Genomic DNA, 8,323 nt, shown 5'->3' with positions numbered 1-8,323 from the left:
AAACATTTGCAGCAGACTTAAAAGAGAGAAGAAAGACAACTGAATTTCCTTTAGTTTCTCACTGTGTGTATACTGTTAACCTAAATGAACTGAAACCAACACAAAATGGTGAGATGTCTGTGTTTGACGCAAGGGGGTGCCACCTGCTGCACCAATCGTTGTTGCTCAGGTAACTAAACACTGCTGGAGATGCGTGACGTCTGCATCCTTTCTCCGATGTTGGCGACCAAAGGTCTCAGCACGAACTGGGGCCTACCACAAGACACCTTTTCCAAGTCATACACCTGGGCACCTCCCCTATTAGATCCTACAGAGAGGTGGTGGAAAATAATCCTACTGTAGACCTCACCACGAGAGGGGGAGGGGCAAGAGTAATGGTGAATTGGAAGAAATGTAAGTCTGCTTGAAGACACAGCAGACTCAGGAGCGAGCGGATCGAGGGGGGAGAATTTCCCTACTGGAAAGAACACATTCAATCATATTCCTGCCTTGACAACTTGCCCTTTGTCTCTCCTCTCAGGTGTCATTATGTAACCCTAGGCAAACACTACAGACAGCTTTACAAGATGTTATGACCTCTTAAACAGTGGCACATTAAAGTATTCCTCTCCAGCTCAGTGGTCCACAGAGGCCAAGTTCTTGCCAGGGATTATCAAAGTTAACAGGACTTTAATGGGCCCAGGGAGACTGGTAAAGACCCTATCCTGGGCCAGGTAGCACTGTTGGCCTGCTACCCCTCGTGCTCCCGAATGCAGTCAGGCTGCACATCCGAGCACCAGCTAAATAATAAACAGATGGCCACTGCCAAACAGAGCCGGCCCCAGTTCAAACTACAAAGGGACCCCGAAATGAAATGATAGGGTATTAAAGGGGAGATACAATTTGCAGGTCAAAATGTAATGGTAACCCTTCCTTGTGCAAATTGAAAATTAACCTTTGGTGGTACTGAATTATTCACAGCTGATGTTGTACATGCATGGCGGCATTTTTGACCACTGCAGAAAAAGCTGTAGGGGGGAAAAGGGGGGTAATCGATGGTGATGAAGTCAGATCATATTTATAACTCTGGGGGGGTTCCCTCATTTGTCTCCCCTCTTCAAGAACTACTGCAGCCAAGAAAATCAGGAGGGTTGTGCTGTTGAGTTGTTCTCACATGTTTCATTTCCATCGCACGTCCTTTCCCAAAAAGTCTGGTTTATGCCCCGATGAGCACAAACCAAGCGTGACGAAAAGAGAGCTTGTTTGCCGAACAAAATTGCACAAATTTTTCATAGAATCATGAAATCCCAAAACAAATGAGTCAAGGTCCAGCATTTTTTTTCCTTCCTGGATTAATGCATTTATACAAATAGGCTGGCCTCTTTTCCCTGTTCCTGCGGGGGCAATAATCCATGCCCTAAACCCCCTTTGCAAGAAAAGGCTTATGATGCTAACCTTGTCATATCCAGCTGCTGTCAGCAAAATGGTCACTGTACCGGGCCAAGCTGGTAAAGTGGCCTATTCATTATCCTAATCTCATTAGTTAAGATCTGTTAAGTAGAGACCGGTTTTAATGCATGCTTTTCCCTTTTAATTATTGACCATAAATACATTGGAGTGCATTAGGGTCCTAGGGCGAAGAGCAGAGCGGCTCCTAATAGATTAGGGGACAAGCACATTATCTAAATGTACATATCTAACTAATCATTCATCAGACGTAGCCATGCGAGCACTGTGACATCAATTGCAGTTTGACTTTTGACCCCGGCTGTGGCCTCTCTCAGGTCTGGTCTCATAAAGGGTCTGATGCTGACCGCTACGCAGAGCGAGGAGGAAAAACTGACGTCATGATTGCAGCAAAGCTCGAGAGCGTGTAGCCCTCCGCGCTCTTTCCCATAATGATCGAGACTGAGGTGTTATTTATGAATGCTAACAGATTATTTCTAAATTGCTCCACTGTTAATCATGTTACAGATTAAATCATTTGGGGATTAGCTTTGAATACATGAATAAATGCTGCACTGTGCTGCATGTCAGCCTGCACGCTGCTGCGCTCATGTACAGGAGTTACAGGAGAGGAAAAAGAAGCAGGAGGTCTCGCTCTGTTCACTCTCCTCTCTGCTGCTTATCTCCTTTTTGGTCAGTTTTGCTTTCAATCTGTTTTATGCAAGCGCCCCCCCCCCTCCCTCTCCTTCTGCCACACACACACAGATCCACAGTCATTCTCTCAGTGATGAGGGTGAGGAGCACCATTCTCCACACAGAGGGGCTTTTTTTTTACAGTTGTGAGAGGCTATTGTTTAAAACAAGAGCGAGGACACGCTCGGTAGAAGTATCATCCCAGCTGAGCACCATCCTAGTTTGCTTGTGTGGGCATGCATATGTTCTTTCTAGTAAATTGTCTATCTGTGAACACATGGAGCATCCATACCGTTTTCAATGTTAAAGGTCCCATAATCAAATGATTATTAGTAGATTCAAAATTCTACTTTTGCTAAAGATAAGTCTGATGTATGACATAATTCTATATTATTATTGTTTTTTCATTTTAAATAAGGACATTGCAATAGTGTATCTTGCTTGACCACAAAGACCTGCGTCTAAATCATAGAAGCGTTTAAAAACTCGGAGGCGACTTCAGGTTCTGATCTCAGACCTTTTGACCGAACAGTAGATAATTAAATAAAACTTGCTGAGTGAAATGCTGTTCCCTGTCCTGATTATACTTCTTCACTTAGGATGTGTTGAGTGGTATACACCCTGAAAAACATCTGTTCAGTCCTGCAGGTAAAATGTGTGGATTCAGATGTCTGTTTACAGCACTATTATTAAGTCAGAGTTGAAGGTGTTTATTTCAGTGGAAAGCATTACATAGAGAGGTGTTTTTACATTTATATACACGTATGAAAAGGGCCAAATATTCCTGTGAATGTAATGCTGTTCAATACAATACCAGCACTAACTAGGACTGAAAAACAAATTCATTGGATTAATTCCTCTGTTACAAGGGGAGAACATCTGTATTGGATGCAATACACTATATAGATGGACCTAATGATGTGGACACTTTACCCAGCTATCTCAGGTGGACCGTTGATTTGCTGTTAATATATATTTAGGGTAAAAAATATGCTCAAGGTATGCATAAATGTGTAATAAGTTTTGCAGCTCAGGTGATGTACTGAGATCGTGTTCATTCTGGTGTCAGTGCAGCACGTGGCTACAGAGAACAATCATCCCCTCACTCTTCATCCACTGACACAGACACACAACAAGGACCATTGTCTTGTCCAGGACATATAGGCATACAGTGAGATTGAGTCTGAATAAGAGCCTCACTGTTACTTGTGACTGGTTCTTGCCAATTCACCAGTGTAGTGGAGCAAACATGTGACTCTAGCTGCGGTTTCTGTATTTCTCAAGAGTTAAGAACAGAGGATGTTGCACCTTGTACAGATTGTTAAGCACTATGAGGCAAACTTGGATTATTGAATATGGGCTAAATAAATAAAATTGGACCTGATATGATTTGTGGATTTGGTTTCTCTGCGCTCTTGTTTTTGAACACCAACATTTTATTTTATTCCATGTCTGTGGTGCATTTGTGATAATGTTTGCAACGGCTCTATTATTTAAAAATCATACAGAGTTTGCGTTGCAATATTTTCCAGTGAGGGTTCCCTTTAATCCATTTAATCACTGTACAATGACAAGATGTCTGTATTTATGTGCATAACCTCCCCTCCCAGCCAATGCTTCATCATTATCAGGCCGCGCCATACATTATGGTTTAATTCAACCGAGGCATTTATTGCTCAGCTAACATATATGGATGGATGTCTGGAGAGCAGCAGGTCATAATAGTCATATTGTATTGGCCATATTAGCGAGTCAATAAAAGCCCAGGGCAGGTTGATTTAATTACACCAGTAGCCTGATTACGCCGCTTTTCCCCGGAGTGAGTACACACTATATGTCATAATCATAACAATGGTGCGAATGATGAGCAGGTCAAAGTAATATCCCTTTGTGGTTTGTCATTGCTAATCATTCTGGTAAATTATTGTGTGCTGATGTGTGTGTACACGCTGCCCCTGCGGTGTTGATTTTATTAGGTTTTGACAAATTGTGAAGAGAAAATGACAAATGGCTGCAGCATGTTCTGAATATTGTAGCAGAAAAAACATCTTAATTTGTTTGTCTATGAAAAAGACCAGAATAAGCAGAAAATCTGCACATTTGTATCATGTGACTGTAAAGCACAGACGTGTCTAAACTACACCCTGGAGCTCCTTTATTCAAGAAAAGCATGCTGGGAACAAAAGAAAACATGATTTGCTCAAAGACTTAATGAACTATTCCAATCAAAGCAAACGTGACATTTAGTCGTTTTCTTAAAATAAGTAAATAAATAAATGAACAGGGTCAATGTTTGCCTTGTCTTTGTTTTAAATTAAGGATCACACCCAAGACCTGGCACCTAAACACAACACAACGCAAAAATAATTAATTTGGAAATGTTATTTAGTTGTCATTTACATATAAATGTAATTGTATTAAAAACAAAGAAATAAAAAAAATATCCATGGTGATAAATGAAACCCTCAAGACTGCAATTTAAAATTAAAATGTTAAATATGCTGATTATATTCAAGAACAATTTCTTCTTGACCGTTCTTTGTTCTGAGGGCTTTCGAGCCTCAATCGGTTTCAGTTGCCACTGAGCTTATCATGGTTTACTTTTCACCATATGTGACTATATAACAAGACCTTTATGCCTGGCAGAGCTATTAATGAAATATAATGGACATTACTACAGATTTTTTGTACAGGACAGCATCCTGTACAAATACGAATACTAAACAAATGGAGCCCCCAAAGAAATTAAACACAGTTTATTTTATTTAACTTTACATTACTCAATTGTTAGTTGTGTGAAGGCATCTTTTAGGACCTGAGGGTCTCCATAAGTAACAATCTGAAATCTTTTTGACAAGTCAGGACTCTTCCATAGTTTAATTTTTACTTTTGATAGTTTCACAGATAGTTACAATAATGTACATGTATGTCTTTGTACTTTAAGTTTTAGAAAAGGATCCGAGTGCTTCTTGCACCACTGATTGTTATTAGCTCATTAAATTATAAAAACAACATGGAAAATGTACATACAGCTGAAAAGTACATCTCATGAGTCATGACATCTGTATGTAGGAATGTAAACATCTGAATTAAGCTCTGCTCATATTATTTCAGTGTTACATGATCTATAATACATGTAGATTCAAGTCCTATTCCCTGGGCTACACGTGATGGATCAACATGCCATTGCTGCTCACAGAGGAACCCGTGCCATGACATTTCCACATGGTGGCAGCAAAGCAACAGACATGTGTGCAAACACTCCCCTGTGTCCCCTGTGGGTGTGTGCGCTTTGGATGTGCATGCACGCGTGTGTATGTGTGTGTTTGTGTTTGTGTTGGTGTGTGTGTATGCCATCACAAGTTTGACAGCGCTGATCTGACTCATGCTAATGAACGCTACGGCTGTCTCTGACACAGACTGACAGCAGGACAAGAAAAAGACCCTCTTCTCTCTAACGCCTCCATCTCAGGGTCTTTAAATAGCCGCACATATCCTGCCGCATGTTTATTAGTCATGTATCAGACCAGCTGCTGATAGACACGGATGCTCATTACCAGTTAGTGTTGCTTCAGAAGAGACCAATCTTGGCCCTGTGAGGGTCGTCACTCAGGAGCAAACAGGCCTGATGGAGGCATGAACTTGAAAAGTAGCTGCTGCACATAACATTAAACCGAATGAAAAGGCAGCTTTCACAGGAGGAAAAATGTCCCTGATCAGGTCAGTGTGCATGCAGCATAATGGGTAGATTGTGCTTACAGCTCAGAACATTCCCGTGAGAGTTTTGACTAATAATAATGTCCCTATCCTTTCGTTTACCCTGCTCTCCAGGTATTTTCTCAGTAGGTCAGATTACCTTACATCTGCATAAGTACCACACATCTATTTTTTTTTTCTTTATTGAGATATCTGATATTTTGGCAAACGTGCATGGTTACAGACTCTGGCCTGAGAGGCAGACCTGCCTCGCTTCCACGCATGACATCACCGTGTCTGCCTTTAATTAAAAGACACATAATGTCACTGCGGGGAAATATGAGCAAAATATTTGAATTTCAATCACTATCACATTTCCCTTATTTCACAGCGTGTAAGTCTGTGGAATGTGCCATTCTGCTGCATATGCAGCGGTGAGATCAGTCACTGAGCATTAACGGCCGGAGAGCCGAGCAGAAAGGAGAGAACTGTGCAGCTCGTTCACCAACTGAAGAACTACAGTCCAGTCAGTCTGTGAGAGCAGGTGCTTTTTATATAAGAGGCCTCAGCGCGCAAAGGTGCCACTAGGGGCCTCTACTGTGTTTTCACTGGCCAGAGTAGAGTGAGAGGTACGGGTCGAACAAAGACGGGATTGTACAGTAAAAGAGTTCACCCATGAAAAGTAAGATCATCTCATATCAGTGAAATTCACTGAAGTGACATGTATTAATAACAGTTGTCTCCACCAGAAGCTTCAAGGCTCTGTTACTGACACTATCGCTGTAAATCTTTTATTATGCAACATCTATTGTATTTTGGACGCTGACCATATGAAGTTACTACACAATACATTTCTAATACTCTTTCTAATAATCCAAATTGTATATATGCTCTGTGATGCATTCAATAATATAAGAAAGTAAGCTCTATGAAAACAACAACAGGAGATTTATTTTATCCTTTTTATTTGCTTATTTGGGTTGATTTCTCCAGTTTGAATACGTTACAATGGATAGGTAAAGTAAAAGGTGCAATACATTAGTAGCCCAGAAGATGGCAGCAGCAACATATGTATTGAAAGTCTATAGTTCTTGTGAAAAAAGTTCACTGCAGATACCTTTAGACATGACTGCTGCTCCTGCTTTTATGTAAAGACATGTAAGCATTATCTCATCAACCATTTAAAAAACATACCTGATTGACAAACTCTTATTAGTCCTATTAGGTTTGAGTCAAATATTAGCATTGTCAGTTATTTGCAAGACCACGATATTGACAAACACTTTGGCCGCTCATTTAAATATTTAACATGCAGCAACACCCAACAGTGGTGAGACCATGATGACAAATGTGTGAAAGCAAGTTCAGTCTTCAAATGTAAACTATGGGCTGTGAAATATTCAATAGAGAAATAGTCTTATCATAGGATTTTCAAACCGTGATGAAGTGACATACACCAGTCTAAGATTCTGCCATGGTCCAAGATAAAGTTTCATGAAGCAAACCGTTCACCATCACATGTACAAGTGTTTTTAAAGCTGCAGTGGGTGAAAAATACCCAGACACGTGTCAAAAGTGAAGTTGTTTCCAGATGTGAGATTGAGTCAAAGAGCTTTTGTAATAGCACGTTACTTGTACAGATGTTGGCGAATAGTTGCTCCATGATTTCTATGAATGTCTTTGTTATTCAGGCCTCATTCTGTATGTGTATGTGTAAACAGTCATAGTTGACTAAACTGGTGACAATCAAAGATACTGGGAACCAGGTGGCTGACAACCTAACGGCACTGAGTGCAGCCAGCACAATTTAAAGAAAACATTCACGTACTCCTGTAATGTCAAAGGCTTATTAAGCTACTCAAATTTTTAACTTGTTGATTATAAAACATTGACCCTGTGACTAATCCTCATGTGCACTTTATTACCTCTTTTACGCCAACAAGTGAGGGTATATGCACTTTTAAAGCAATTGACACCTTTCCCATTGGCACTAGAGGCCAATGGGAAGGTGTCGATGCCAGGGACCAATTCACAGAAGGATTATTTACTGAAGCCCTGATGTGAAATACGTTTTCTATTGAGAGAAGGTTCTAACTAAATCTGAAAAAATTGTTATTAAAAATAAAATGTTATTCCAGCACGCGTTTGGCCCGCTGGGATCAGTTCTGATGAGTCAAGAGCCTAAGAGGAATCAGTTGGAGGAAACAGAGAACCAATTTCTTCTGTGAACTGACAGAGGCTTCACTTTATTGACAAGTAAACTGTACTTTAGGCAAAATGGCATTCTGCTCCACCTTCAGTATATACAACACACAGTGTAAAAAATGTTCTCTACCTGTTGTCATACAGCACACAATTCAGTACCATGATCAATGAGTGACCTACCTCCATACCTGCACCACCTCAACTCTGAAAACCAGGTCATCTCCCTTGAACTAACCTTCATCGCATGGCCCATCCTCCTCATCATCACCACTAGTGCCTACACTCTAGGGGAAGTCACTTTCAT

Source organism: Platichthys flesus, chromosome 11 (genome assembly GCF_949316205.1).
Source record: "Platichthys flesus chromosome 11, fPlaFle2.1, whole genome shotgun sequence".
In the NCBI taxonomy this organism is placed as follows: Eukaryota; Metazoa; Chordata; class Actinopteri; order Pleuronectiformes; family Pleuronectidae; genus Platichthys; species Platichthys flesus.
Note: the sequence above shows the minus strand (reverse complement) of the source record.